This window comes from Geotrypetes seraphini, chromosome 9, assembly GCF_902459505.1.
Source record: "Geotrypetes seraphini chromosome 9, aGeoSer1.1, whole genome shotgun sequence".
NCBI classification, from domain to species: Eukaryota; Metazoa; Chordata; class Amphibia; order Gymnophiona; family Dermophiidae; genus Geotrypetes; species Geotrypetes seraphini.
The window spans coordinates 78,844,103-78,862,011 of record NC_047092.1 but is presented as its reverse complement, the minus strand read 5'-3'; the positions used below and the strand labels follow the sequence as shown (position 1 = coordinate 78,862,011).

Genomic DNA, 17,909 nt, shown 5'->3' with positions numbered 1-17,909 from the left:
CTCAAAGCCAGTCTTATATGTCTACGTCTTTTAAGGCAGTACCAAACCTCGACAACCAACACTCCGCCCCCTTTCAAATTCAACCCCGCCCCTCGGTCTGGCATCTCTTCTTCCCACGCTGTGTTCTCTCCTTTAAACTTGCCTTTGAGGTCAACAGCAGCAATTCATACAAATTGCCTATATCCTACCACGGAAATTTACTTCTCCGTTATCAAGGCTTCTCTGAACCAACTCATCTCGCCGCGTCCTTTCTGCCGGAAACAGGAAGTAGTTGCGGAGGGAAAAGAAATTGCGTTAAAGGGGGCGGGGACGCCGGAGAAGGAAAGCGTTGGGGTCGTTTTCGAGTGACCTGTGTGAATTGTTGTGGTTGCCGGCAACGTCAACCACAAGCTTGAAGGTAGGGTTTTGGGCGTTCGGGGGAAGTTTGGGAGCGAAGGAGGGAAGCCGAATCTCGGGTGGGGTGGGTGGTTTGTGGAGAGAAACGTGCTGGGGTAGGCAGACATGCTGGACCACGGGAGGGGGCTGGTCCTTTGTTACGTAGACTTGATTTGTGTTCCATGTACCTTGCGAATTCACTTCCTGTTCTTGTAGGGCCTAAGTAATAAAAATACAGTACTTTATTCTTGATATTCCTCCCATGGTTTCCGGTATCACCTATATGCTGATAACTCCCAAATCTACCTCTACACCCGGAATTTCACCTAAAGTCCAAGAAAGTCTCTGCCTGTTTGGCTGACATTGCTGCCTGGATGTCCGGCTGTCATCTGAAACTAAACATGTCTAAAGACTGAGCTGCTGCTGCTCTTTCCTCCAAACCGTCTGCTCCTCTCCCTCTGTTCATTCTCTGTAAACTAAAACTGCCATTGTTCCAGTCTCCTTTACTCACAACCTTGGAGTTGTCTTCGATTCCGACTTCTTATTTTCTACCCACATCCAACTAACTGCTAAGGCCTCTTTTATCTCTACAACATCACTAAAATCCATCCTTTCCTTTCTGAGCACATTATCCGTACTCTTGTCCATACTCTGTAATCTCATACTTAGATTACTGCAATCTATTTCTAACTGGTCTCCCGCAGTGCCATCTCTTCCCCCTGCAATCTGTGCAAAACTCTACTGCATAACTCATCTTCTACCAACCTTGCTATACTCATATCGCCCCCCTCTCTTCAAATCACTTCACTAGCTCCCTAACTGCCCTTCACATACAATTCAGGCTCCTATTGCTGACCTACAAGTGTGTTAATTCTGCTGCCTCAATATCTCTTCTGTCCTATCTCTCCTCATACATAAGTGACATAGTAGATGACAGCAGATAAAGACCCAAATGGCCCATCTAGTCAGCCCAACCCGATTCCATCTAAAAAATTGTTGGGTTTTTTTTTCTTCTTCTTGGCTATTTCTGGGCAAGAATCCAAAGCTCTATCCGGTACTGTTCTTAAGTTCCAACTACTGAAGTCTCCGTCAAAGCTCAGATAAGCTGCTCTTAGCTATATCCTTATTTATTGCCAATTCCAGACTGTTCTTTTCATCTAGCTGCCCTCTATGACTGGAATAAATTACCTGAGTTTGTCTGCCACGGCCCCTCCCTTATTTAAAAGCAGACTGAAAACCCACCTTTCAATCTATAACTCTACTTCCCGCTGCCCACCAACCTAGCCAGCAGATTAACCATTCCCCTTAACTGTATCCGTGGCATCCTGTTTGTCTGTTTAGTCCCTGCTCAAAGGAGCTTACAATCTATCTATCTTTGTGACTTTGTTCAGCGCTGCATTTGTCTGATAGCACTATAGAAATAATTGATAGTATTATGTGACATCCTGTTTGTCTTATCTGTTTAGATTGTAAGCTCCTTCAAGCAGGGACTGTCTGGTAGCGCTATAGAATTAATTAATAGTAGTAGTAGTAGTAGTAGTAGTAGTAGTAGTCTACAAGAGAACCTTGTAAGTCTCATGATGTGAATTGTTTCTAGTAAGTAAACCTGAGAGACCAAAATGACTGCAGCACAACTTCAGATTTGTGCTAAGAAAGGATTATGCATGATTTCAGAATATAAATGTATTGAGCTTCATCCTGGTTTTAAATTGTCAAGAAAATTATTTCAAGAAATAGCTCTGAGGCTTTTATATGTAACAAAGAAATGTTTGGCAAACTACAGTTAAAAGGTACAAGGGGGTGCTGACAAGATGACAGCCCAACCAACTTCCTAAATTCTGAGCATTATTTTGTCACTATAGTTGAAGAGAATGTTATTTTATTTTGCAAAGTGATAAACTGAAGAATCATAATGCTATGTTTTGACATTGTTACAGATCATTGATTCAACCATGTCATTGAAAAATGTAACATTTTCAAGTGAACTCTGAGCCATCGTGAAGTTCCTCTTCCTGCACAGAAAAAAAACCTCCAAAGGAAATCTATGAATGCACAATGCAAACATTGAGTGACAAATGCCCATCATACTCACAGTGAAGAAGTGATGTGCAAACTTTTAGTGAGGAGATTTTGAGATTGAAGATGTAGCAAGGTTTGGGAGGCCTCAAACGGTGTCAACTCCAGAAATTGTTGACCATGTCCATGACCTGATTTTGACAGATCAGTTAAAACAGTTGCTGAGACAACAAATATCCAGGGAACGTGTTGGGATATAATCCACAAGCAGTTGGGTATGCAGAAGATGTCAATAGAGAATGATACGGGGACAAATTTTTCCCCGTCCCCACGGGAACTTATTTTCCATCTTCGCAAGTTATTTTCCTGTCTCTGCCATATTTTTGCAAGATACATCCTCATTTGCACAAGCCTCAAACACTTTAAAATCATAAGTGTTTGAGGCTTGTGCAGTTAAAGTAGAGCTTACAGGGATGGGATGGGGAAATTGAGTTCCTATGGGGACAAATTTGTCCTCATGTCATTCTGTAATCTCAGTCCGCAAATTGGGTCTTGCAGAAACAGAAACATGATAGCAGATAAAGGCTCATCTAGTCTCCCCATCTGCCCATCCCTCTTTCTCTCTCTGCCTATCCCACTTCTTCTTGAATTCAGACATAGTCTGTCTCCATCAATTCTTCCAGGAGAATGAGCCAGTCTCCATAAATTCTTCCAGGAGAATGAGCCACATGTCTTATCACCCTTTCTGTAAAAAAGTATTTCCTTTGATTACTCCTGAACCTATCACCTCAACTTCATCCTATGCCCTCTCATTCCAGAGCTTCCTTTCAATTGAAAAAGACTCGACTTGTGTGCATTTATGCCACTAGGTCAGTGGTCGGAAAACCGCGAGCCGCATGCAGCTCTACTAGAGAATGACACGTCACCGATTAAGCATCTCCCTCCCTTCCCCTTACCTTGGTGATTTTCTTTTTCTGTTTTCCAGCTGCCTGAGCTGGCATTCATCAAGTCGCGTGTGGCTGCTGAAACTTCTCCTCTGAAGCAATCGGAAACAGGAAGTTGCATCGGAGAAGAAGTTTCGGCGGCCACACGCAACTTGATGAAAGCCAGCTCGAGCAGCTGGAAGACAAAGAAAAGAAAATCACTTTGAAGGTAAGGGGGAGGGAGGGAGGGAGGGGAGCTGCTGAAAGACATCTAGTAATCCTTGGAGGCTTGACTATGCAGGGAATTTTTTTTGTAAAATCATGTTTAGTTATGTGACTGGCATTATTTAGACTTTAAATTCTATGAATGAATAGAATGAAAATGATATAAAATTGCTTGCTTGCTTTTATGCACATGCGCTGAAGGGAAGTGGAGAGAGAGTGGGCTAAGGACGCTGAAGGGAAATGGGGAAAAGAAGTGGAGAATGGGGAGAAGGTGCTGAAGGGAAATGGGCCTGTCTAGGGAAGTCTCTGATTGATTAGGTTAGTGAATCGTGTTGTGGGGGGGGGGGGGGAAATTGGGTTACAAAGGGCTCGCAAACCGATCGGTACACGATTGGTTTGCTTAGTGAATCTAGCCCTAAGTTCCTTCAGCACTCTCGGATATACTCCATCCGGCCTCATTGCTTTGTCTACCTTTATTTTAGCTAGCTCCTCACGAACACAACCCTCTGAAAATTGATCAGGGTCTATTACTCCTCCATCCTTATTCACGTTGTCTTCTGTGGTCCTGCTCCCAGCACTTCAGCCATGAACACAGAACAGAAATATTTGTTAAGCAATTCGGCCTTTTCTTTATCAGCTTCTGCATATTCCTCCCCTTCACCTTTGAGTCTCACAAAGACACACTTGCACTTCTTCCCTGACCACACGACCAGCCTCTCTTAACTTTTCCAAATACTTTTGCCTGTCATCCTCTTTCTGCAATCTTTTGTAGTTTATATGAAAGCTAACCTCTTGTTCCTTACCTTCTCAGCTACTACTTTCGAGAACCAAAGCGGCCTTCTTTTCCTCTTACTTTTACTTACTTGCCTCACAAAAAGGTTTGTCGCCCTTACAATCGCTCCTATCAGTTTTGCCCACCGCATTTCTACTCCTTCCAGATGTTCCCATCCAGACAATAATTTCAGACAATAAACCTCCATCCGAACAAAGTTAGTTGTTTTTTTTTTTAGTCTAGAACCTTTGCTTTTGAATGAGCCCTCTCTATACCCATCTTAATATTAAACTGTACCATGCACTTGATCACTGGATTCCAGATGATCACCCACTGTAACATCGGAAACACTTTCCCCGTTTGTAAGCACTAAGTCCAATATGATCCCATCCCGTGTGGGTTCCATTACCAACAGCTGGAGCAGTTCTTGTAGAGAATCCAGGATCTACCTACTTCTAGAAGACCCCGCAATAGAGATACCCCAATCAACATGCGGCATGTTAAAATCACCTATTAGTAAGACTTCCCCTCTTTCCGGCAAAATAACACTTATTTACTTATCTTTTCCTGTTGTTTCTTCATGCCGAAGCGAAGAGGAAAGCAGAGAGGTGGACTTTGCCCTCTCTGCTACACCTCTAATGCGCCAGTCAGCAATCGCCACCTATGCTGTCCCAGTTGTACGGGGCATTTCGGCTGATTGAGGGGGGGCTGACCTCGACTTCGGACAGCGAAGTTTCGCTGAGCCCAGCTGGTCCGCAAGTTCCCCCAAGCCCCAGGATGTTGTCAGGGACGCCGATGGCGATGCAGGAAGCAGCGGAGATGATTCTTAATCCGCCAGCGCTGATTAGCTCACCCTTGACCCCGGAGGCAGTGTTAACTTCACTGGAATTCCAGCTTCGTTCTACAGCAACTGGGGGACCTGAAATTCAGCCTGGCCAGGGAGGTGGAAATTCTAAAGTGGACCTGTTACTATGATGGCTGTAGTTTCTTCAATGACTCTCTCCTCCCTCCTGAACCCGCTGAAAAACCCACCAGTGATAGACATGGAGGTAATCTGGGAGGCTATTGAAAGTCTTCACAAGGTATGCTCTCACTTTATTTCTGTTTCACAAACCTCCTCAACTCAAATAATGAATTTAGACTTACAAATTCAACATCAGGACAAATGAATGGACAAAGTTGAGAAGCAGGTCTCTGAGTTACAAAATTCCTCTAATTTGCACTATAAGGATAAAGCATTGCTGGCTAGGAAGATTGAGAACCTGGAGAATGCAAATAGGAATTTAAACTTAAGATTGATTAATTTTCCAGTCTCCAGACTACAATCACCTAAGGAATTATTTCAACAGTTTTTGTCTTCTGTCCTAAAGTATCCTGAGACAGTTATATGCCCATTACAGAAATAGTATTACTTAAATATTCTTAAAGGAAAACAGGACTTGGAACATCAAGCAGCAGAACTTAATATCACAGAAATTCTGGAATCTTCACAATCTGAAATTTCTGCAAGGGCTACACTTCTTTTGACTTTTGTCTTTTTACGGGCTAAATTTATTAATAGGGACTTGCTCATTAACAACAACAAAAGTAATAGATTGGAAAGCAATTTTGAAACTTGTGTTATAAGATACACGTCCAATAGTTAGCTAATAGTAGACATATTAAGAAAAAATTGGGACTTGTTAAAGATTCACCCTGTGTTTGAAGACAAAGATTTGAGGATTGTGTTTTCCAGAAACATTAATCTAAAAGAGATCTTAAGTCCGTCAATGTTACAAAGAAAAACCAGTTCAAACAGAAATGAGGTTAGAGGACACTACCGGTGTGGGACTTGTAACATGTAACAGCTGTGGTATCACTTTACAATGTAAAGATTTTACCAATCCACTGGATGGGGTTAAATATGATCTTAGAAATTTTACCAACTGCAAAACCACCTTTGTAATTTTATATAATTTGTTGCCCTTGCAACAAAATATATGTGGGTACGACCACTAGAGAAATCGGAACAAGAATGAGGGATCATAAATCTAATTTAATTAAAACATCATAGAGCTTTGAAGTAATGATAGATCATTGTGTCAAAAATAATCACAGATTTTCTGATTTGAAATGCCTTGTCATTGATGTGGACCCAATATATATAAGGGGTGGTGTTAGAACAGACTCAAGAGGAGGGAGGCTCGTTGGATACACAGATTAGAAGCGGATAAAGAAAAGGCTGAACTGCTTAACAAATATTTCTGTTATCCCAGGACAAGCAGGCAGGTATTCTCACTAGTGGGCGACGTCATCCAACGGAGCCCCAATGCGGACATCTCACAAGCATACTTGCTTGTAGAAACTTTTAGAAGTTTCAAGTTGCCCACACCGCGCATGCGCGAGTGCCTTCCCACCCGATGCACCAGGCGCGTCTCCTCAGTTTTTACTCTTCCGCGGAGCTGAGAAGTCCGTCTTCGACTCTCTCTGTGCGAAGTCCCTTCACTTGTGCCTTCTGTGTCCGCGGTTTTGAGTTTTCTTTGCTCATTATCTTTGGTTCACGTTGCATTTTCTTGTTTTTCTAAAAAAAAAATTCTTTCGTTCGTTCGACTGGGAAGGCCATGTGGCCGCGGCCCCGCGGCTTCGATCTTGCGGCGGAGCTTTTTCGTCCTATGTCCCGGCCTGTCACCGGTTTTAAAAAGTGTGTCAAGTGCCAGCGCGCAATTTCGTTGACGGACCCTCATCGACGCTGTCTTCAGTGTCTCGGGCCTCAACATCTCCCAAAATCATGCCGGCCTTGCTCCACACTTACATCATGTGCTTTTAAGCGTTGCTGCATTTTGTGGGAGTCACTGTTCAGCATGGAGGCGTCCCCGAAGCTGCCCTCATCGCAGAGCGCCATGCCTTCGACTTCCGCTTCAATCTCTTCGGCCTCAAGTCTGCTCAAGCCTGCCTCGTTCGTGCCGGCTTCGACTCCAATGCCTGCTGCGGTGCCTTCCGCTGTCTCCTCAGGTCAGGTAACGCAACCTCCCATTCCTCCAGTGGTGCTCAAGGTGCCCAAGGCTTCTAAGCCCAAGCCCCCTGGCGGCCGAGTTAGCGATGTCCGTGCTGGAGGTTCCATTGCGGATGCGGATCCCTCTTTGCCGGCTTCGTTCCATGCCATGATGGAGGAGCGATTTGTCGAGCTCTTTACTAAGATTGGGCCGACGCTTCTCTCCCAAATCCAGCCTGGGCACGCGGAAGCCTCCCGTGAGGTCGAGCCGCCTCCGGTGCCTCTTTGATGCACACTCTCGCTGCTGGGACCAGAGTCTCGGCGAGTGTCTGGTCTGGCTTCGGGGCATGCCTCGCAAGGAGCAGAGTCTTTGCCCATGCCACCCTCGATGCATGGCGCTGAATTCTCCACCTTGCCTGGAGCGGACCCTTCCTCCTCGATGCCGAGCCTCAAGCCTTGGGGAGTGCCTTGAGGGGCTTCATCTCAGCCTCTTCTGCTTCGATCCACAGCCTCCAGCCCCATGTACTCGCTGGCCGCCTCGTCTGGGCTTCGCTCGCCTCGACGTTCGAGGCCTGCTTCTAGACACAGTTCGGGTTGTCGCTCGAGGCATTCTTCGAGGCATGCCTCGCCTCGTCGTAAGCAGCCCTTTAGGGAGTTTTCACCGGATTACTCGCCCCCTCCTCCTACGCTGGAACTTGAGTACATCGGGGAATCGTTCTCTCCCTGCCGGTCCTCGGCCTCTGCGGATCAGGCCGCCTCGACTTCTTCGAGCCCGTCTCGAGGCCTGGCCCTGGCTGACCAATTATCTTTCTCATCTTTCCTGCGGCAGGTGGCGGTGGATCTGGATATTACCCTGGATTCGGGTTCCAAGTTTTCTAAGGAATATTTGGAGACGATGCATCTTCCCCAACCTCCTGCTGAGTCTCTCCGTCTGCCTCTCCATAAGCTTCTGGACCAGACTTTCATGAGATGTTTCGAGACTCCTTACTCCATCCCCGCTGTCCCCAGGAAGTTGGATACCATGTACCGCACGTTGCGCCATAAGGGCTTCGGGGCACAGCTCTCTCACCAGTCCCTCTTGGTTGAGTCCTCCTTGAAGCAGTCTCATCCCTCCCAGGTCTATGCCTCCACTCCTCCTGGCCAGGAGGGCAAAACCATGGACAGATTTGTCAGGCGCATCTACCAGAACTCGATGATGGCTTCTCGAGTCCTGAATTATAGTTTTCATTTTGCAACCTACTTTGAGTTTTTTCTCTCAATTCTACAAAAGTTTTTGCCATATCTAGACTCTCAGGCTCACTTCGAGTACTCAGAAGTCCTGGCATCGTTGTCCCAACTCCGCCTGCAGATGATGCAATCGTCTTACGACACTTTTGAACTCTCTGCCAGAGCTGCTGCTTTTTCGGTGGTCATGAGACGCCTGGCGTGGCTCCGGACCATTGATATGGACCCAAATCTCCAGGACAGGCTGGCGAACGTTCCCTGTGTGGGAGCAGATCTTTTCGATGAGTCCATCGAGGCGGCGACGGAGAAGCTGTTGAAACATGAAAAGTCTTTTTAATCTATTCTCCGCCAGATGCCCAAGCCTGCTATTGCTCATCTGTCTTGCCCGCCTATGATCAACAGCGCTACCCGCCGAAGCAGGCGCCCACCATCCGTCAACCTGTGAAGAGTCAGCACCAGCAGAAGCCCCAACAAAAGCCTCAGCCTTCTACTGTCCCCAAGGCTCCTCAGCCTTTTTGACTGTCTCGTAGGGAGCATAACTTTCATCGTTCTGCCCTCCCCGTTTTTCCCATCGGAGGTCGTCTCCATCATTTTTACCATTGATGGACGACTATTACCACCGACCTCTGGGTCCTTTCCATCGTAAGAGAGGGATACTATCTTCAGTTCCATCAAGTTCCTCCGGAACATCCTCCAAGAGAGTATCCTTCCAACTTAACCCAGACCGCCCTTCTTCTTCAGGAAGCTCAGGCTTTACTCCGGCTTCGTGCCGTCGAGCCGGTCCCTGTGGGCCAACAGAACAAGGGTTTTTACTCCCGGTACTTCCTTGTTCCGAAGAAGACGGACGACTTGTGTCCTATTTTGGACCTCAGGGTGTTCCGGTCAGGGAGAAGTTTCGCATGTTGACCCTGGCTTCTCTCTATCCCCTCCTCGAGCAAAGCGTCTGGTTATGCTCTCTGGATCTCAAGGAGGCCTACACTCATATTCCCATCCATCCGGCCTCCCGTCAATACCTCAGATTTTGGGTGGGACATCTTCATCATCAATACAGAGTGCTCCCTTTCAGCCTGGCCTCGTCACCCAGAGTCTTCACCAAGTGCCTGGTTGTAGTGGCCGCAGCACTCAGGAACCATGGTCTTCAGGTGTTTCCCTACTTCGATGACTGGCTCATCAAGGATTCCACGTCTCAGGATGTCGTCCAGGCGACCCAGAGGACGATCTGGTTCCTGCAGAGTCTGGAATTCGAGATCAACTTTCCCAAATCCCATCTACAACCTTCCCAGACTCTTCCCTTCATCGGAGCTGTTCTGGATACTATTCAACTCGGAGCGTTCCTTCCTCCTCAACGCCTGGCGGCTCTTCTTCATCTTTGTCACTCGGTCTCCTCTCGCCCGTCCATCTCAGCGAGACACATGATGGTGCTTCTGGGCCACATGGCCTCTACAGTACACGTGACTCCTTTTGCCAGACTTCACCTGCGGATTCCTCAGTGGACCCTGGCGTCTCAATGGTCGCAGATCTCCGACCCTCTGACTCGACACATTCAGGTCACTCCTGCTCTGCTACAGTCGCTTTGCTGGTGGATGCTCTCTTCCAATCTCTCCAGAGGTTTGCTGTTTCACATGCCTCCCAATCAGAAGGTCCTCACGACTGACTCCTCGAACTATGCTTGGGGGGCTCATCTAGACGGTCTCCGCACCCAGGGCTATTGGACGAGTGCGGATCGTCTGTGCCATATTAATCTACTGGAACTCAGGGCGATTTTCAATGCTCTCATTGCTTTTCAGCATCTGCTTCACGACATGGTGGTCCTCATTCGCATGGACAATCAGGTCGCTATGTATTATGTCAACAAGCAGGGAGGCACGGGATCGGCCTCCCTCTGTCAGGAAGCTCTGAAAGTAGGATTGGGCGATTCGCCACAACACCTTCCTCAAAGCTGTCTACATTCAGGGGGCGGACAATGCCTTGGTGGACAACTTGAGTCGTCTTCTGCAGCCTCACGAATGGACTCTCCATTCCACGCCCCTTCATCACATCTTCTCCCTGTGGGGAACGCCTCAGATAGACCTCTTTGCAGCTCCCCACAACTTCAAACTGCCTCAGTTCTGCTCCAGGATCTACACTCCTCATCATCTCGAGGCAGATGCTTTTCTTCTGGACTGGGGGAATCTCTTTCTGTATGCATTTCCTCCGTTTCCTCTCATTCAAAAGACTGGTCAAGCTCAAGTCCGACCGGGCCACCATGATTCTGATTGCTCCTCGGTGGCCTAGGCAATCTTGGTACTCCCTTCTTCTGCAACTCAGCAGCAGGGAGCCCTTCCTTCTACCAGTTTTTCCCTCTCTGCTTACGCAGCATCAGGGATCTCTGCTTCATCCCAACCTGCAGTCGCTACACCTGACAGCTTGGTTCCTCTCAGCGTAACTCCCCTTCAGTTTTCACCAGCTGTGCAGGATGTTTTGGAAGCTTCCAGGAAGCCTGCTACTAGGCAGTGCTATTCCCAGAAATGGACTAGATTCTCTACTTGCTGTTTTTCTCATCACAAGGAGCCTCAACATGCCTCCTTGTCCTCTGTTTTGGACTCCCTTTTGCACCTGTCTCACTCTGGCCTCAAGTCTACATTGATCAGAGTCCATCTTAGTGCAATTGCTGCTTTCCATCAGCTTCTTGAGGGGAAACCTCTTTCTGCACATCCTGTACTTTCCAGATTCATGAAAGGACTTTTCCATGTCAATCCTCCCCTCAAACGCCTCCAGTGGTTTGGGACCTCAATGTTGTTCTTTCCCAGCTTATGAAGCCTCCATTTGAACCTCTTAACAAGGCTCCTCTGAAATATCTCACATGGAAAGTGGTGTTTCTCATTGGCCTCATTTCTGCTCGTAGAGTGAGTGAGCTTCAAGCATTGGTTGCAGATCCACCCTTTACAGTGTTTCATCATGACAAGGTGGTCCTTCGCACTCATCCCAAATTCCTCCCCAAGGTGGTCTCGGAATTTCATCTGAATCAATCCATTGTTCTTTCAGTGTTTTTTCCAAAGCCTCATTCTCATCCTGGAGAATCAGCTCTTCACACTCTAGAATGTAAACGTGCTTTGGCTTTCTACCTGGAACGCACCAAGCCTCACAGAACTGCTCCTCAACTTTTTATTCCTTTGATCCGAACAAGTTGGGACGCCCTATCTCTAAGCGCACCATCTCCAACTGGATGGCGGCTTGTATCTCTTTTTGCTTTGCCCAGGCTGGATTACCCCTTCACAATAAAGTCACAGCCCATAAGGTCAGAGCAATGGCAGCCTCTGTAGCTTTCCTCAGATCGACACTGATTGAGGAGATTTGTAAGGCTGCCACTTGGTCCTTGGTTCACACCTTCACTTCTCATTATTGTCTGGATACTTTCTCCAGACGGGATGGACAGTTTGGCCAAACAGTATTACAAAATTTATTCTCCTAAGTTGCCAACTCTCCCACCATCCCATTGTGGTTAGCTTGGAGGTCACCCACTAGTGAGAATACCTGCCTGCTTGTCCTGGGATAAAGCAATGTTACTTACCGTAACAGTTGTTATCCAGGGACAGCAGGCAGCTATTCTCACGTCCCACCCACCTCCCCTGGGTTGGCTTCTCTGCTAGCTATCTGAACTGAGGAGACGCGCCCGGTGCATCGGGCGGGAAGGCACTCGCGCATGCGCGGTGTGGGCAACTCGAAACTTCTAAAAGTTTCTACAAGCAAGTATGCTTGTGAGATGTCTGCATCGGGGTTCCGTTGGATGACGTCACCCACTAGTGAGAATAGCTGCCTGCTGTCCCTGGATAACAACTGTTACGGTAAGTAACATTGCTTTCTGTGTTCTTGGCTGAAGTGCTGGGAGCGAGACCGCAGAAGACAAATGCGAATAGGGATGAAGGAGTGGTAGACCCTAAGAACATAAGAAATGCCTCTGCTGGGTCAGACCCGAGGTCCATCGTGCCCAGCAGTCCGCTCACGCGGCGGCCCAACAGGTCCAGGACCTGTGCAGTAATCTTCTATCTGTACCCCTCTATTCCCATTTCCAGTAGGAATTTGTCCAATCCTTTCTTGAAACCCAGTACCATACTCTGCCTTATAACGTCCTCTGGAAGCGCATTCCAGGTGTCCACCACACGTTGGGTAAAGAAGAACTTCCTAGCATTTGTTTTGAATCTGTCCCCTTTCAACTTTTCCGAATGCCCTCTTGTTCTCTTATTTTTCGAAAGTTTGAAGAATCTGTCCCTCTCTACTCTCTCTATGCCCTTCATGATCTTGTAAGTCTCTATCATATCCCCTCTAAGTCTCCTCTTCTCCAGGGAAAAGAGACAAACCCTGATCGATTTTTTTTTTTTTTTTTTTTTTTTTTTAAGAGGATTGTGTTTGTGAGGAGCTATATAAATTGAAGGTGGACAAAGCAATGGGCCGGATGGTGTCCATCCGAGGGTACTGAAGAAACTTAGGAAAGTTCCAGCAGCTCCAATAGCTGACCTTTTCAATGCTTCTCTAGAATCAGGAGTGGTAACAGAGGACTGAAGAAGGGCAGATGTGGACCTTCTCCACAAAAGTGGAACTAAGGAAGAAGTAGGGTACTACAGGCCTGTAAATTTGACTTCTGTTTTAAGGAAATTAATGGAAATGCTTTTAAAATAGAGAATAGTGAAGTTTTTGGAATCCAGTGGATTACAGGATCTGAGGCAACATGGATTCACTAGAGGCAGGTCTTGTCAGACAAATCTGATCAATTTCTTTGACTCGGTGACCAGAGAATTGGATAGAAGGAGTGCGTTGGATGTGAACCGGGTTTTGCAGAAGTGTGATTCTTACAGCTTTCGGCACCTCCCACATTGCTGGTATAGTGCCCCTTTTTTGTTTTTTCTTCTTTAAGTGAACTGTTCGGAGGTGTTTCTGCTCTGCTTAGTTTTTCTTATTTTTGGCTTTAAGTATATTTTTCTGAGGCTTTGGAACCCTGAGACCCCATACTTCCCTTTCTAATGGAGACAGAGTAATCTTAAAGGATGCATAGGATCGGAAGGTAGACGTCATGGTTAAGAGGCAATTCGAAGCTTTAGCCTCAGGTCTTAAGGCGGCAGCTGCAGCCTTATTTGTGGTATGCGCTTGCTACAAGGTTCTGCAGCAGACTTCTGCTGTGGAGGACACTTTACCATAAGTGTTACATTTGAGGGTGGACTACATAGCTGATGCTCTGTACGATGTGCTTAGAGCAATGGTTCATAAACTTTTTCTGTTCATGGCTCACTTAATGTAATCCACTGCAGGTGAGGTTGTCCCAGTGCGAGGGCAGTGTAGGTATATGGAAGTTGTGTTTGATTCCACTTTGTCCTTTAAGGCGCAGATTAAGAATGTAATTTCTGGTATGTTTTTTTCAAGCTGCGTTTGGTACGGAGGTTGCATGATTATCTCTCTGGAGATAATTTTTGCGTTGTCACGCTGTTGATAACCCCTCTTGTCACGCTATTGATAACCCCTTTGCTTGATTATTGTAACTCTATTTATCTGGGTCTGCCCAAATGTGTTTTGCGGTCATTGCAGCTAGCACAAAATGCTGCAGCATGTCTTATTGTTCATGCCTCCAAATATGATGATATCACACTGATATTTTGTGAGCTTCATTGGTTGCCAATCGACATGCGGGTTGAATTTAAAGTTCCTCTGCTTGATCTTCAAAGTGCTTCAGTTTAACTGTCTATTGAGTGTTTGTTCTTTGTTACAGTGGTATCGTACTTCATGTCTGGTCTGACCCGGCAGAGGCAATGCTTATGTTCTTATGTTATGTGAGTTACGGTCCACTGACAAAATTTGCTTTGAAGTTCCGTCATTAATGGTGGTGCAACTTTTGAGTAATCAAGTTTCAAGTTTATTAGCATTTAATGAATCGCCTATACAAAGTTTCTAAGCGATGTACAAATTAAAAACCATCAGATGGTGGTTACATATATAGTTTTTACACATAAAATTTTTAAAACAAACTATTGACATTTTAAACAATGGAAAGAGACAAACATGAATAAGAGGGAAAAGAGGGAAAAGTTACAATTCATTGTATATTGAAATTAACAATTAAGGAAAAACACAATAGGGAATAATGGGATTGGAATGTTTAATAGTCTTGGTCAACATGTAAGGGGTTAATATGAAATATGCTATGTATCAAAGGCATCTTGAAACAGAAAAGTTTTTAAAAGTTTCTTAAAAGTTAAAAGGTCTTTTTCAATTCTAATAAAGTTTGGTAAAGAATTCCACAATGTTGGGGCCATAACAGAAAATATGTCGTTTCTTCTTGTGCCGATGATTTTCAAAGAGGGAATCGATAAAAGATTTGAAGAGGATGAACGTAATGAACGTGATGTATTGTATGGAATAATCATTTTGGATATGAATTGTGGTTCATTAAAAAGTAATGTTTTATATACTAAAAGTATGATTTTAAATGTAATCCGATGGGAAATAGGGAGCCAGTGTGATTTAATCATTAGGGGTGTGACGTGATCGTATTTTTTTGCTTTATGAATTAATTTTATTGCTGTGTTTTGAATTATCTGTAGTCTTCTTTTTTCTTTCTGAGTAATATTGATCATGAGCGAATTGCAGTAGTCCAATTTGGAGATAATTAGTGAATGAATTAGAATATTGATAGATTTGGTCTCTAAGAATGTGGAAATGGAACGGATGAGGCGTAACCTATAAAAACATGATTTAACTATTTCACTGATATGCTTATTAAATGATAAATCTACATCAATGGTTATACCAAGAATTTTCAAATATGGTACAGATTCTAAAGGTGTATTGTCAAGGACGAATGGCAAAATTGGAGTTAGGTTTCCTTTCCAGGTGAAAAACATGGTTTTTGACTTTTGGATGTTCAGAGCTAATTTATTGTTGCTTAACCAATTTTTTATTTGTCCCAGTTTTTCATTAATCGCAAGTCAATGCTTTCTGTCCAGGGCCCAATGCTTTGGAACAGTGTTCTTCAACCTTTTTACACCTGTCTCCCCTCCCCTTCACATATATCCCCTCTACTATCAAGAAAACTGAATAAGCCAAATTATTACAAAATGCTACACAAATATCATGTAACAGAATACCACAGTCACACATGACAGGAATGGTGTTAGGGGAGTGGAACTAGGGCAACTGCCCCCTGGTCAGAGAGAGCCCTAAGCCAGCTGGAAGCTAAAGACGCACTGCCTGGGCTTTGCGCTCCCCAGTTATATCTAGCAAGATACATATTTCAAATCTGATATATTTGAATCACAAGATAGAAATAAAATTATTTTTTTCTACCTTTTGTCTTCTCTGGTTTCTGCTTTCATTGCCTTTTCACTCTCTTCCATCCAACGTCTGCCCTAAGAACATAAGAATTGCCACTGCTGGGTCAGACCAGTGGTCCATCATGCCCAGCAGTCCTCTCACGCGGCGGCCCTCTGGTCTAAGACCAGCACCCTAACTGAGACTAGCCCTACCAGCGCACATTCTTGTTCAGCAGGAACTTGTCTTAACTTTGTCTTGAATCCTTGGAGGGTGTTTTCCCCTATAACAGCCTCTGGAAGAGCGTTCCAGCTTTCTACCACTCTCTGGGTGATGAAGAACTTCCTTACGTTTGTATGGAATCTATCCCCTTTCAACTTTAGAGAGTGCCCTCTCGTTCTCCCTACCTTAGAGAGGGTGAATAGTGTCTTTCTCTACTAAGTCTATTCCCTTCAGTATCTTGAATGTTTCGATCATGTCCCCTCTTAATCTCCTCTGTTCGAGAGTTAAGAGGCCCAGTTTCTCTAATCTTTCGCTGTACGGCAGCTCCTCCAACCCCTTAACCATCTTAGTTGCTCTTTTCTGGACCCTTTCGAGTAGTACCGTGTCCTTCTTCATGTACGGTGACCAGTGCTGGACGCAGTACTCCAGGTGAGGGCGTACCATGGCCCGGTACAGCGGCATGATAACCTTCTCTGTCTCTTCAGTCCAGCATCTGCCCCTTCCATTCACTGTCTGTCTTTCCCTGCCATCTCTCCTCCTGCCCCCCCCCCCAATTTGGTCTGGCATCCATCATCTTCCTTCTGTTCCCCTCATGGTCTGGCATCTCTGTCCTTCCCTCCCCCCTGTGGTTTTTAGCATCTCTCTCTTCTCATTTCCTCCACTCAGATCTGATATCATTCTCTGGTCTTCCTTCTCTAATTTCTGCCTCCATCTAAATTAAATTCTTTCTTACTATTTAGTCCTGTTTCCCTCTTTTCACTATGTCTACCCACAGCTTGTCACCGCTTTCCCTCACCCCTCCATTATCTTACTATTTTCTTCCCCCTTTATTTATCTCCTTCTTCCATCCAGTATGTGTTCTTTCCCCACTTCCATTCAGCATCTGCTCTCCCCTCTCAACTGACATTCATCTGCCTTCTACTCTCTCTCCCTTCTTCTCACTTCCATCATCTGTCCCCTTCTCTCTCTCTCATTTCCTCCATTCCATCATCTGCCCCTTCTCTCTCCCCTCCCCCAACTTCCATCATCTGCCCCCCTTCCCCTCACCTTTGCGGGTCACTTTCTTTACCCTGAGGGTGGCTCATGTCAGAGGGGAAGCTTTGGCCGAGCAGAACCACTTGCAAGGAACAGTGGAACTTACTTGATGTCGATTCTGGGGCCCTTTGCTGTTTGAAGAAAAAAAAAAAAAGGTGGAAAAAAGGGACCTGCAAAGTTGAGAGGAAAGGAAACCTCCAGGACAGCTGCTCTTTGCCCTCCTTCAGCAGCCCAAGAGTCTTTAGGCAAGCGGCAGCTCTGTGTGCTTTTAACTTCGGCACAGAGCTGCCCCTAAGTAGTAGTTTAGTGCGGTTTCATGAGGCAGCCTCGGGGCCTTTGCTAGGCCGGCCCACATCGCATCATCGAAGCGGGCCGGCCTAGCAAAGGCCCCGAGGCTGCCTCATGAAACCGCGCTAAACTACTGCTTAGGGGCAGCTCTGTGCCGAAGTTAAAAGCACACAGAGCTGCCGGTCGGGAGGTGCGGAGACAAGGCAGGAAGCATACGCTGCAGGAGTCCCGGCACAGCGAAGGCAGGAGTCCCGGCACAGCGACGGCAACAGGAAGTTGCAAGTCAGCTGACGCCGGCACCTTTTGTTGCGGCGGGAACCCGAATCTTTTGCAGACCGGCAACGATCCGCGGACCGGCGGTTGAAGAACTGTGCTTTGGAATGGCCTTTCTTTATCATTGCGCCAACTACTATGCTTTTGCATTTTAGAAAAGGGTTGAAAACTTTGCTGTATGAGCATTTTTTTGGTTCCAGCTCTGTGAATGTTTGAATTTTTCTGTTTTATATTTTGTTTGTAATGCTGATTTGTATGTTACTTTGTTCCTCACCTAGATTTGTAGATAGGCAGGTTATAAATAATTTTA

The 17,909-nt window shown here is 45.8% G+C and overlaps 1 protein-coding gene across 1 annotated transcript in view; it reads left to right on the top strand.

Moving 5' to 3' along the window:
* Positions 1–242: 242 nt before the first annotated feature.
* Positions 243–17,909, top strand: part of TBK1 (TANK binding kinase 1) — a 330,489-nt gene continuing 312,822 nt past the window's right edge. Inside the window, exon 1 of the mRNA XM_033958608.1 lies at positions 243–397. The gene's annotated coding sequence lies outside the window, so the exon portion shown is untranslated. The remainder of the gene's footprint in view (positions 398–17,909) is intronic.